This window comes from Sciurus vulgaris (assembly GCF_902686455.1).
Source record: "Sciurus vulgaris genome assembly, chromosome: 12".
NCBI lineage: Eukaryota > Metazoa > Chordata > Mammalia > Rodentia > Sciuridae > Sciurus > Sciurus vulgaris.
The window spans coordinates 68990544-69003992 of record NC_136473.1 but is presented as its reverse complement, the minus strand read 5'-3'; the positions used below and the strand labels follow the sequence as shown (position 1 = coordinate 69003992).

At 37.5% G+C, this 13449-nt stretch overlaps 1 protein-coding gene across 1 annotated transcript in view; it reads right to left on the bottom strand.

The window, feature by feature from the left end:
- Positions 1-13449, bottom strand: part of USH2A (usherin) — a 777454-nt gene that overhangs the window by 212185 nt on the left and 551820 nt on the right.

Below are 13449 nucleotides of genomic sequence, written 5' to 3'. Positions count from 1 at the left end.
GGAGAAGCTGCCCGGTGAGCTATTTGGACTCAGAACGACGCTTCTGAACCCCGGGGCCTGCCCTGAGGAGGAGGAGGAGGAAGAGGAGCGCGGCCGCTTGGATTCGGGGTGACTACACCAGAGCTACAGGCGGTTGCCAGAGAAGGGGCTGCGTGGCGAGCTGTTTGGACTCAGACCACTTCTGAACCCCGGGGCCTGCCCAGAGGAGTAGGAGGAGGAGGAGGAGGAGCGCGGCGGGTCCTTTGGACTCGCAGTGACTGCATTAGCTGCTCAGAGGAGGGGCCGCATAGCCAGGCAATTAGGTGCAGAGCAGGGTCCCAGGATCTAGGAGGCGTCTTGGTGGAAGAGCCGCACAGAGACAGGCTTAGGGCGGAGCGAAGGTTCCTGGCCTGCGGGCAGATTCTCTGAGGAAGGGCAGCCTAAGGAGAGTCATCTGCAAAGGGTGAGGCTCCCAGGCCCAGGAGGTAGGGCCGGGCCCCCGGGAACTTTGCAGAGGAAGGCAGCCCAGCCCAGGCGGTAGCTGTAAATTGAGGGGAACCTCTAGGAGGGAACTGACCAGTGAGACCTCCCCACCGGGTGAGTCTTCCCTGCTGGGTGAGGTTTCCCCACAAGGACGGTAAAACCAGAGACTCAGGCCCAAACAGGCCTTGCCTCAGCCCACAGCCTAGGTCCCCTTTGGATGACCATTGGTCAACAAGTGGAGGCACCTCTGCCCACTAGCAGGGATTATACCCCACCTGAAGGCCACCACTCCCAGAGAGGCAGCTTCCTTGTGGAGCACCGCATTATCAACTTCCTCCAAGACTTCAGCCTACTGAAGGCTAAGAGGGGATATATATAGAAATCTTCAGGGACATTGTAAGTCAATAGAGGAAATCTGCAATATCTCAGCGGTCCTCTGATACTTGAACAATATGAGAAAACAAGGAAAGAAAATGCTGCAAACAAATCTAGATGTTACATCAATAAAACCCAGTGACAGCATGGCAGAAGAAATGACAGAAAAGGAGTTCAGAATGTACATAATTAAAATGATCAGAGAAGCAAACGATGAGATGAAAGAGCAAATGCACGCACTGAATGATGAGATGAAAGAGCAAATGCAAGCATTGATTGATCGCACCAATCGACAGTTAAAAGAGCAAATACAGGAAGCAAAAGATCATTTCAATAAAGAGTTAGAGATATTGAAAAAAAACCAAACAGAAATCCTTGACATGAAGGAAACAATAAACCAAATTAAGAACTCCATAGAAAGCATATCCAATAGGATAGAACACCTGGAAGACAGAACCTCAGACATTGAAGACAAAATATTTAACCTTGAAAACAAAGTTGAACAAACAGAGAAGATGGTAAGAAATCATGAACAGAATCTACAAGAACTATGGGATATCATGAAAAGGCCAAATTTAAGAATTATTGGGATTGAGGAAGGCCTAGAGAAACAAGCCAAAGGAATGAACAACCTATTCAATGAAATAATATCAGAAAATTTCCCAAATCTGAAGAATGAAATGGAAAATCAAGTTCAAGAGGCTTATAGGACTCCAAATACACAAAATTACAACAGACCCACACCAAGGCACATTATAATGAAAATACCTAACATACAAAATAAAGACAGAATTTTAAAGGCTGTGAGAGAAAAGAACCAAATTACATTCAGGGGGAAACCAATACGGATATCAGCAGACTTTTCAATCCAGACCCTAAAAGCTAGAAGGGCCTGGAACAACATTTTTCAAGCCCTGAAAGAAAATGGATGCCAACCAAGAATCTTGTACCCAGCAAAACTTACCTTCAAATTTGACGATGAAATAAAATCCTTCCATGATAAACAAAAGCTAAAAGAATTTACAAAAAGAAAGCCAGCATTACAGAACATTCTCAGCAAAATATTCCATGAGGAAGAGATGAAAAACAAAGAAGCAAATCAGCAAAGGGAGGAATTATCCTAAAGGAATTGTCAAATAAAGGAGGAAACAAGTTGTGTCAAACAAATAAATAAATAAAATTTAAAAAATGAACCAAATGACCGGGAAACCAAATCATTTCTCTGTAATAACCCTGAATGTTAATGGCCTGAATTCATCAATCAGAAGACATAGACTGGCAGATTGGATTAAAAAGAAAGATCCAACAATATGTTGCCTGCAAGAGACTCACCTCATAGAAAAAGATACCCATAGACTAAAGGTGAAAGGATGGGGAAAAACATACCATGCACATGGACTCAGCAAAAAAGCTGGAGTATCCATCCTCATTTCAGATAATGTGGACTTCAAGCCAAAGTTAGTCAGAAGGGATAAAGAAGGTCATTTCATACTGCTTCAGGGAAGCATAAATCAGCAAGATATAACAATCATAAACATCTATGCCCCAAACAGTGGCTCATCCATGTATGTCAAACAAATCCTTCTCAATTTCAGAAACCAAATAGACCATAACACAATAATACTAGGTGATTTTAACATGCCTCTCTCACCACTGGACAGATCTTCCAGACAAAAATTGAACAAAGAAACCATAGATCTCAATAACACAATCAATAATTTAGACTTAATGGACATTTATAGAATATACCATCCAACCAAGAGCGAATACACTTTCTTCTCAGCAGCACATGGATCCTTCTCTAAAATAGACCATGTATTATGCCACAAAGCTAATGTTAGCAAATACAAGAAGATAGAGACACTACCTTGTATTCTATCAGATCATAATGGTTTGAAGTTAGAAATAAATGAAAGAGTAAAACACAGAAACTATTCCAACATCTGGAGATTAAACAATATGCTATTATATGATGAATGGATAACAGAAGATATTAGGAAGGAAATTAAAAAATTCTTAGAGGTAAATGAGAACAAAGAAACATCATATCAAAATCTCTGGGACACTATGAAAGCAGTACTTAGAGGGAAATTTATTTCATGGAGCGCATTTAATAAAAGAAGTAAAACTCAACAAATAAACGACCTAACACTACAGCTCAAAGCCCTAGAAAAAGAAGAACAGAACAGCACCAAAAGTAGTAGAAGACAGGAAATAGTTAAACTCAGAGCTGAAATCAATGAAATTGAAACAAAAGAAACAATACAAAAAATTGACAAAATAAATAGTTGGTTCTTCGAAAAAATAAACAAAATTGATAAACCTTTAGCCACACTAACAAAGAGAAGACGAGAGAAAACCCAAATCACTAAAATTCAGAATGAACAAGGAAATATCACAACAGACAGGATGGAAATACAAAACATAATTAGAAGGTATTTTGAAAATCTATACTCCAACAAAATAGAAAATTTTGAAGGCATCAACAGGTTTCTAGAGACATATGAATTGCCTAAACTGCACGAGGAGGACATAAACAATTTAAATAGACCAATTTCAAGTACTGAAATAGAAGAAGTCATCAAAAGCCTACCAACAAAGACAAGTCCGGGACCAGATGGGTTCTCAGCCGAGTTCTACAAAACCTTTAAAGAAGAGCTCATTCCAATACTTCTCAAAGTATTCCATAAAATAGAAGAGGAGGGAACCCTCCCATACTCATTCTATGAAGCCAATATCACCCTGATACCTAAACCAGACAGAGACACATCAAGGAAAGAAAATTTCAGACCAATGTCCTTAATGAACATCGATGCAAAAATTCTCAACAAAATTTTAGCAAATCGCATACAAAAACATATTAAAAAGATAGTGCACCATGATCAAGTTGGTTTCATCCCAGGGATGCAAGGTTGGTTCAACATCAGGAAATCAGTAAACGTAATTCACCACATTAATAGACTTAAAGCCAAGAATCACATGATTATTTCAATAGATGCAGAAAAAGCATTTGATAAAATACAGCACCCCTTCATGCTCAAAACACTAGAAAAAATAGGGATAGTGGGAACATTCCTTAACATTGTAGAGGCCATTTATGCTAAGCCCATGGCTAATATCATTCTAAATGGTGAAAAACTGAAAGCATTCCCCCTAAAAACTGGAACAAGGCAGGGATGCCCTCTTTCACCACTTCTATTCAACATCGTTCTTGAGACTCTGGCCAGAGCAATTAGACAAACCAAAGAGATTAAAGGGATACGAATTGGGAAAGAAGAACTCAAACTATCCCTGTTCGCTGATGACATGATTGTATATTTAGAGGAACCTGGAAATTCCACCAGAAAACTCTTAGAACTCATAAGTGAATTCAGTAAAGTAGCAGGTTACAAGATCAATGTCCATAAATCCAACGCATTTTTATACATAAGTGATGAATCTTCAGAAAGAGAAATTAGGAAAACTACCCCATTCACAATAACCTCGAAAAAAATAAAATACTTGGGAATCAATCTCACAAAAGAGGTGAAAGACCTCTACAATGAGAACTATACAACACTAAAGAAAGAAATTAAAGAACACCTTAGAAGATGGAAAGATCTTCCATGTTCTTGGATAGGAAGAATTAATATTGTCAAAATGGCCATACTACCTAAAGTGCTATACAAATTCAATGCAATTCCAATTAAAATCCCAATGATGTACCTTACAGAAATACAGCAAGCAATTATGAAATTCATCTGGAAGAATAAGAAACCCAGAATAGCTAAAGCAATACTTAGCAGGAAGAGTGAAACAGGGGGTATTGCAATACCAGATCTTCAACTCTACTACAAAGCAATAGTAACAAAAACGGCATGGTATTGGTACCAAAATAGAAAGGTAGATCAATGGTATAGAATAGAGGACACGGACACAAACCCAAATAAATACAATTTTCTCATACTAGACAAAGGGGCCAAAAATATGCAATGGAGAAAAGATAGCCTCTTCAACAAATGGTGCTGGGAGAATTGGAAATCCATATGCAACAGAATGAAACTAAATCCATATCTCTCACCATGCACGAAACTAAACTCAAAATGGATTAAGGACCTCGGAATCAGACCAGAGACCCTGCAGATTATAGAAGAAAAAGTAGGTCCAAATCTTCACCTTGTTGGTCTAGGATCAGACTTCCTTAACAGGACTCCCATAGCACAAGAAATAAAAGCTAGAATCAACCACTGGGATAGATTCAAACTAAAAAGCTTTCTCTCAGCAAAGGAAACTATCAGCAATGCAAAGAAAGAGCCTACAGAATGGGAGAATATCTTTGCCAATCATACTTCAGATGGAGCACTAATCTCCAGAATCTATAAAGAACTCAAAAAACTTTACTCCAAGAATTCAAATAATCCAGTTGACAAATGGGCTAAGGAAATGAATAGACACTTCACAGAAGAAGATCTACAAGCAATCAACAAACATATGGAAAAATGTTCAACATCTCTAGTAATAAGAGAAATGCAAATCAAAACCACCCTAAGATTCCATCTCACCCCAATTAGAATGGCGATTATCAAGAATACGAGCAACAACAGGTGTTGGCGAGGATGTGGGGAGAAAGGTACACTCATACATTGCTGGTGGGGCTGCAAATTAGTACAGCCACTCTGGAAAGCAGTGTGGAGATTCCTTAGAAAACTTGGAATGGACCCTCCATTTGACCCAGCTATTCTACTCCTTGGCCTATACCCAAAGGACTTAAAATCAGCATACTACAGAGACACAGCCACATCAATGTTCATAGGTGCTCAATTCACAATAGCCAGACTGTGGAACCAACCTAGATGCCCTTCAATTGATGAGTGGATAAAGAAACTGTGGTATATATATACAATGGAATATTACTCAGCCATAAAGAATGATAAAATTATGGCATTTGCAGGCAAATGGATGAAATTGGAGAATATCATGCTAAGTGAGATAAGCCAATCTCAAAAAGCCAAAGGACGAATGATATCAGTAATAAGTGGAGGATGACACATAATGGGGGGGAGGGAAAGGTTAGTGTTAGGGTTAGAGTTAGGGTTAGGGAGGGGGGCAAGTATGGAGGAAGGAAGTACTGTATAGAAGGTAAAGAGGGGTGGGAGGGGTGGGGGGAAGGGAAAAAATAACAGAATGAATCAAACAACATTACTCTATGTAAATTTATGATTACACAAATGGTATGCCTTTACTCCATGTACAAACAGAGAAACAACATGTATCCCATTTGTTTACAATAAAAAAAAAAAAAAAGAATTAATGATGATGAGTCCTAAAGCCATTTTGAGCAAATAGTTGTATCTTATAACAACAATGATAATGATAATTTATACATCAAATATTGAAAATGACAGGTAAGATAGTCAAGGAAAACAACAGTACATTAACTTCCTTAGTATACCTAGAGCTGAAAGACATGGAAAAATAGAGAAATACATTACTACCATTAATAGCATAAGCAACATTCCAACTTTAAAGTATACTACAGAAGATAAAACTTTTGGTAAAGATTTCTAGAATCCACCAATACTAATGGTTTTCTCATTTTGTCAAATAGTAGACTGCATTTTCTGGGTTCCTTGCATCAGGATGAGGTCATGTGATCAGTCCATGCTATTTTTGGACTGAGGTGTTAAAGAGAAATTGCATGCCTCTAAAATTTCTACTATTCCCATCTAGGGGAGGACTCCAAGGTTTTAGGGATTAGTGGACACACTAGATGGAAGGAGCTTATGTCCTTAAATGACCCATGAGAATTTAGGCACGCAGAAGAGATGCTGATATGCTCAGGTTTTTGGTCTGGGTTTCTGGGTGGATGCTATTCAATAAGATAGAAAACATAAAAGTAATTATGGAATGGAGGTTTTGGAACTTACTTAATTTGAGCTTTCTTGAGTTTGAAGTGTTTTTGGGAAACTAGGTGAACTTCTAAATTAAAGGGTGAATTCATTTGACTAGGGTTCTATAATTAGAAATTGAGGCACGAATACTAGCTTGCATTTGAAGCAATAGGAAGGAAAGGGAATGTCTTGTTAGATTATTTAAATATATGTATGGTAGAAAATATTTTCTTGGACATTCTAATGCTCTATGTAGCCCATATTTTGTGGACCACATACATTGATCTGATAAGTATTGGTTAATAGAGTATCAGGTCAGAAAGTTATAACCAATGGGTATGATCTTACTATTAAATGCAATTTTTGGTGGTGAATAAGAATGTGGTCTTAGTTGGAGCAAATTCTCAAACATAGAATAAGTCCCTTTCCTTTGTAATGGATTCCCAAATAATTTAAAACAGTTGTTAGATGGTATATTAGTCTATTTGAACTGCCATAACAAAATATTACAAACTGAGTGACTGGACAACAGAAACTTATTTCTAACAGTCTGGAGACTGGAGGTCCATGATCAAATAGCTGGTAAATTAGGTTTTCTGGTGAGGGCTCTTTTCCTGGCTTGTAGAATGCTGCCTTCTTGCTGAGTCCTCACATGCCATTTCCTTTGTGTATGGAGAGAGAGAAGTAGAGACAGTGAGTGAGTTCTCTGGTGTAACTTATAAGGACACTAGACCTATCCAATCAGGATCACTCCTGCATGATCTCATTTAGCTGTAGTTACTTCTTTAGAGGATCCATAACAAATATACCTATGCTGAGAGGTAGGGATTCAATGAACGAATTGTAGAGGGATGCAAACATCCAGTCCATAACAGATGGGCTAGATCAAAGTTCTCCTGCAACAGCAATTAGATTATGCTCTTAATGTGCTCTTGGATTAGTTTTAGAGATTATTCTCAATGTCAATTATGTCCTTTAGATCTTTGTCATCTAGATCTGAGGTCAGCAAACTTATGGTCTATGAGTCAAATTTGGTATGTTGGATAAAATCTGGTCTACCAACTGTTTTTGTACAGCAAGTGAGCTAAGAAGGTTTTTTTAAATTTTTTTAAAATGTCTTTAAATGGTTATGAGAGGAAAAATTAGAAGAAGAATAATTTTTGTCATTTGAAAATAAAATCTCAGTGTCTACAATGTAATTTGGTTCGAACCAGTCTTTTGTTTATTTGATGATCATCGATTACTGTTTACTTATTAAAATGCAGAATTGAGTAGTTTCAACAAAGACTCTGTAGACTACAAAGTCTGAAATAATTACTCTCTGACTCTTTATTATAAAAAAAGTTTCTTGTCAGGATCTAGGTCAACTACAGTAGACTATTCCATTCAATAGGCTTCATATTTATTTTTGTGGGGCTGAGTTCTTCACTCATCTCTCATTAACAGGCACATCAGAAGGCAATTTCATTCAAATTTAAAAAGCCAGAAGTTCCTGTTAAACTTATTTTATGATAGGAGTGTTGATCGGGCTCGAAGATTCTCCAAACTAGACTCCAATTTTCCACATTCTATGGTGCAGAGCTATGTGTCATCTAATGTGTAGTTCTTGGAAAATTTAAGCTTATCAAAATTGCTTCTTGAGAAAATCCTTTACTCTGCCTAAGGGTAATATTGCTCATATGAAGAAGTGGGAAGATTTTCTTTTTGGCCATGAGCCAAGTCAACTTTTTGGTTTTCACAAGATACCTAATGTCTTCTGTCTAGTTTATGCATCAGTCAATAACAAGTACCTGCTCTTTGGAATCTCCTCAGCTAGATTAGTCCTCATTATGTTTCAGTTTTCACTGACCTGCCAGCAAAAGTTGTATTTAAAGAAGGTAGTATATCAAATAGAATAGAATATATTATTCACCATTTTATATTTGGCTATTAAAAAAAAGCTAATTTCTGCTCTTTATGTGAACTGATGTGGACAAACACAGACTGTGTTAGATAGCTAAGCTGTTGTAATCATGAATCCCCAAAATATAGTGACTTAAATAAAATCAATATTCATTTATATGTCATAGCATAGTCTCAGCATGAGTAAAATAGATTGTGCCCAGGACTCCAGTTCTTTCTCTTATGTAGCTTTGGATCTATTGGAGTGCTGTCTACCCCCGCCTCAGTGAAATTGAGAACATGGCCATGTCCATATTCCAGTCAAGGAGAAAGGAGAAGAAAGAATACACTAGCACATGCCTAGTGTTTTGCAGCTAAGACCTGAAAAGACACACACTTCCTTTTCAGTTGCATTGGCGCAAACCCATGCCACTGCCATTTCACATGGCTACAGGTAATTGCAAGGGAGGTTAGTAAATGCAGCCTCTAGATAGGGGACAAGGGCACCAGTAAAATGAAAAGAGTTAGAATGGATACCATGAGTAGCAAGTCCTTCCAACATGGTGACTAGATTCACTACCTTCTATCTCTCAGGCAATTAAGATAATTACAAAGTCTCATTTTTTTTAAACACATCTCCAACTCACTGTAGAAATGTAAATGCCCTGCAAAATTATATATCAAGATTTGTCTTCCCAAATTTTTTTCAGCAAAAATGCTGAAAGTATGATGCACATTTTAGAAGTAGAAAACTACCTTACTCCAATAGTGAATGATTACTAGATGCTGAACACATATTATTTTATTCACTCCTATTGTGACATTTTAGGCCAGTTATTATTATTCTCATATTTCAGAGAGGAAACTGGGAGTCAGTGAGCTTAAGTTGTTCTAGATTATAACAACAGAAAATACTGGAACTGGGATCCAAATTTGAAGTTTCTCTCATTCCAAAGTTATCCCTATGGATTTTTGGTCATTTTTCTAGAAGAAATTTGAAACTGTGAGAAAAGGTGGAATCACCAAGAGGTGAATTGGAGTGTGAAAGGAAGACTCAGGAAAGGACTTTGAGAAAACATTTATTTAGAGGATGAGGCAGGAAAAAGTAGTTGGTGAGATGGAGAGGTGATGATCCTCAGGGGAACATTCCAGTGGTAAGGAATCATTCACAGTGTTGGTTCCACAAAGAAGCACAGTGGTATGGCATTGAGAAAAGAGCACTGATTGGGCCATTAGATGATTATTAATGCCTGTAAGAGGACCACATCAATAGAGGATAAGGAAAGAAGGCTGGTGCACAGGGGAAAGAAGGCAAAAGTGTACAAAGGTATATGGTCTATTTGCTTTGCCAACTGGAGTCATGGAAAAGGATGCTGGGGAACAAGGTGAGCCAACAATGGTAATTGCTCTTTAGAAGAGGTGAGATTTGGGATTATTGGCATGCATTGTCACAAGACAAATTTAGATCAAGTCAGAAATTCTTCCAATTCTAAAATCTAATGGTATCTGATTAAGGTAGATGCTTTTCTGTGGTTTTAAATTCTCTATTACTGGTGACACCTTCATACTTTATGAAATTTCCAGAGCATTCACTGAGATATTATGAGGAATCAGAATCATTAATCTTTGTTTTCCCAGTACTCAGGACAAAGACAGGGATAAATAAATGTGGAAGGAAAGGAAGAAGGAAGAGAGGGAGAAAGGCAGAACAGTAAGAGAGGAAAGAAGAAAAAGAGAAGAAATAGCAAGACAAGGAATATATGAGACAAGATATGATCATCTGAAGTTTAGGATGAGTTGTTGGCAACTTGGCTATTTTTTCGTTCCCTTTCTTTGAATACTCATGGTTTAGATGAAGATGTCCTTCCAAAGCTCATGTGTAAATAATGCAAGAAGTTTTAGAGATGAAATGATTGAATTATGAGAGTTGTTACTTAATCAGTGAATTAATCCACTGATACAGAGTAACTGGGTGGTAACTATAGGTAGGTGCCATCTGACTGTAGCAAGTAGGTCACTGGGGGCCTGCCTTTGGGGGTGATATTTTGCCCCTGGTGAACCGAGCTCTCTCTCTGCTTCCTGGCTGTCATGTCCTGTGCTGCTTTCCTCTGTCACACCCTTCCACCATGATGTCCTGCCTGACTTCAGGCCCAAAGCTATGGAGTCAGCCACCTATGACTTCACACCTCTGAAACCATGAGCTGCAAGAAATTTTTCCTTCTCTAAGTTGTTCATCTTAGGTTTTTCGTCATAGTGACACAAAGTTGAATAAAACAAGTACTTTCGTCTTTCACTACCTCCAATGTTTTTGGACTCTTCCGATCTTGTTAATGAATTGACCTCAGAGAAAAACTGCTCTCTACCGAAGTCCCTTCTGTGGGCATTTTTTTATTTGTCTTTTGTTTTAGAGTGAGCAGTCTAAATGGGAAGGATCTCACTAAATCATTCTTGATATTGTGCTAATAACTGTTAAGGCTAAATGCATGAGAAATTTCAGGGGATTTGATACTGCACCTTAAGTTTGAGTTTGGGAACTGCTACTTACTAACCATTATTCTGGTTAAGTTACTAAGTGTCAGCGTCTATCTCAACAGGTTTTTCTGAAATTTGAATGAGCAATTTAAGTGAAAGCAAATTTGTATTTCTTCTTAAAAAATGTGATAGTTTTTTCTACCACAAATACATATTAAGTATATTTTATTTAGGCCAAAACATTTTGTTTCATTCTATAAAGTAGGAATAAAAGACTCACATCTATATTGGGGCCAGGAAGATAGGGCCTGAGCCAAATGGTGAGGGTGTCACCTGATTAAAGGGGCAGCCTCTGTCCAGTTCCAGCTGGTTTCCTTTAAGAAATGTGGGGATTGTTTCATCTAATCGTTTGATTTTTCAAGTGTATCCCCAAATCATTATCTTTATGTGAAGTCTACTGATTCTTAAATGGTGGTAAAATACTACTTTTTCAAATACTGTAAACAAAATATACATGGAAAATGGAGGAAAGAAATAAGGTCAGTGTTGTGCTGCTCATAAAAAACGAATTAAATAAAAGGTTGCTTTTACCTCACATCACATATGTGATGCTGTTATTTAAAACTGGCTCTTCTAAAACCTTCTAGAATTTATCCCTATCACTCTGTCATTGGTAAAAATTTACCAGAAACATTTCGTTACCAAAATGAGATGTACATGTGGAGGGTCAGAGTAAAGGGAATATATGTTTTTAAAAGCACATTTTATGATTTTTTTGAAAGACAATTTTTTAAGTAAATATAAATTTATTCCTATGATTTTCTACTGCAAGGTATGTTCAATCTTTAGTTTTGCCCTGTTCAGCATTGTAGGCTACGTGCCAATATCTTTCTACCAATCAAGAAACAATTTAAAATTAAAGTTGCAAAAACTCGATGACCCTTTCATAGAGGAGTGACTAGTTAATTTACTTAAGATAGCAGGTTGCACAAAGGAAGACGAAGATAATGCAACACGCTTTCACAGAGCTGACCCTCTTCTGAGAGTTAACCTTTGTGCTCACAAATAGTTATCTGAAAAATTTCTAAGGTATGAATGGAAATAACAGCAGATTGCATTACCTACATCCCGAAGGTCAGAGGTTCAGATTACTAAGGTAATGAAACTTCAGCGAGCTGCTTCAAATCTATTAGGTTTGTCAGTTTTTATAAGCACACTTACTTCAGGCATGCAATTATAACCTAAAGGACCTATATTGGTGGAAATTCAGCAGCCAGATCTTCTCCGAAGTATTCAAATGTCAGGTGAAGGGGGAGAGCCTACCTTTATGAGCAGGCTTTTCAGACGAATCAGTTGGTGAGGCAGAGAGGGCAGAGAGGAAGAGGGAGATGAGCGAAAATAAACATAAAAATGTACCTCCAGTAAAAACTTTGTATTTGTCCCAGGGGCATTCAGAGAGTAATTGTAAGATTAATTAACATATTCTTCTATTAAAATGGTATAAAAGATGCCATCAGATCATTTTAAACCCTTAACCTTATAAAAACCATAGAGTTAGGGTGTGTGTTTTGTTTTTGCAAAAGTGGATCATTTGGTGGCAACATAGATCAGGATAACCAGTACTATTATAGTTTGGATCTGGACTGGCTGCTCAAAGCCCGTGTGTTGAAGGCCTGATGACCATCCACTAGTGGAACCTACAGGAGATGGGACCTAGTGAAAGGAAGTTAAGTCACCTGGGCCATATTCTTGAGGGGAATATCAGGACCCTGGTCCTTTCCTGTCTCTTGCTTTGCCTTCTGGCTGCCATGAGAAACACAGCTTCCTTTGCCATGTGCTCCTCACCACAGGACCAAAAGCAACAGCACCAACTGACTACATACTGAAACCTCTGAAACCATAAGTCAAAATAAATCTTTACTTATAGATTGATTTATCTCAGGTATTTTATCACAGCAACAGAAAGCTGACTAATAAGTGCTCATTTCACTTTGCAATTAATAATACCAAATACTGGTATTAACTCACAATTAATACCACATAAACCTGAACACTGAAACCAGTTAACTCAATATTCTAAATGAAGCATTTCTCTTTTTAGGCTGCAACAAAACTCAAGGATGATTAAAATTAATACTATCCAATCAGTGGCAACTTTACATCTTTATATAATAATAGATGTTACCCTAGTGGGCATAGTTTTCTTTCATAAACAAATATTTTAATTGAGCTTCATAAATAAAATATTTCTCAACATTTGGTAATATTCTCACAAGGTTTGATCCCACTATTTGACAAATCTTATATTACATCCATAAGAATGAGTACAATACATATTTCCATAGAAGATTCAGGATTATTTCCTTTTTTTCCTGATTATCATAATGGA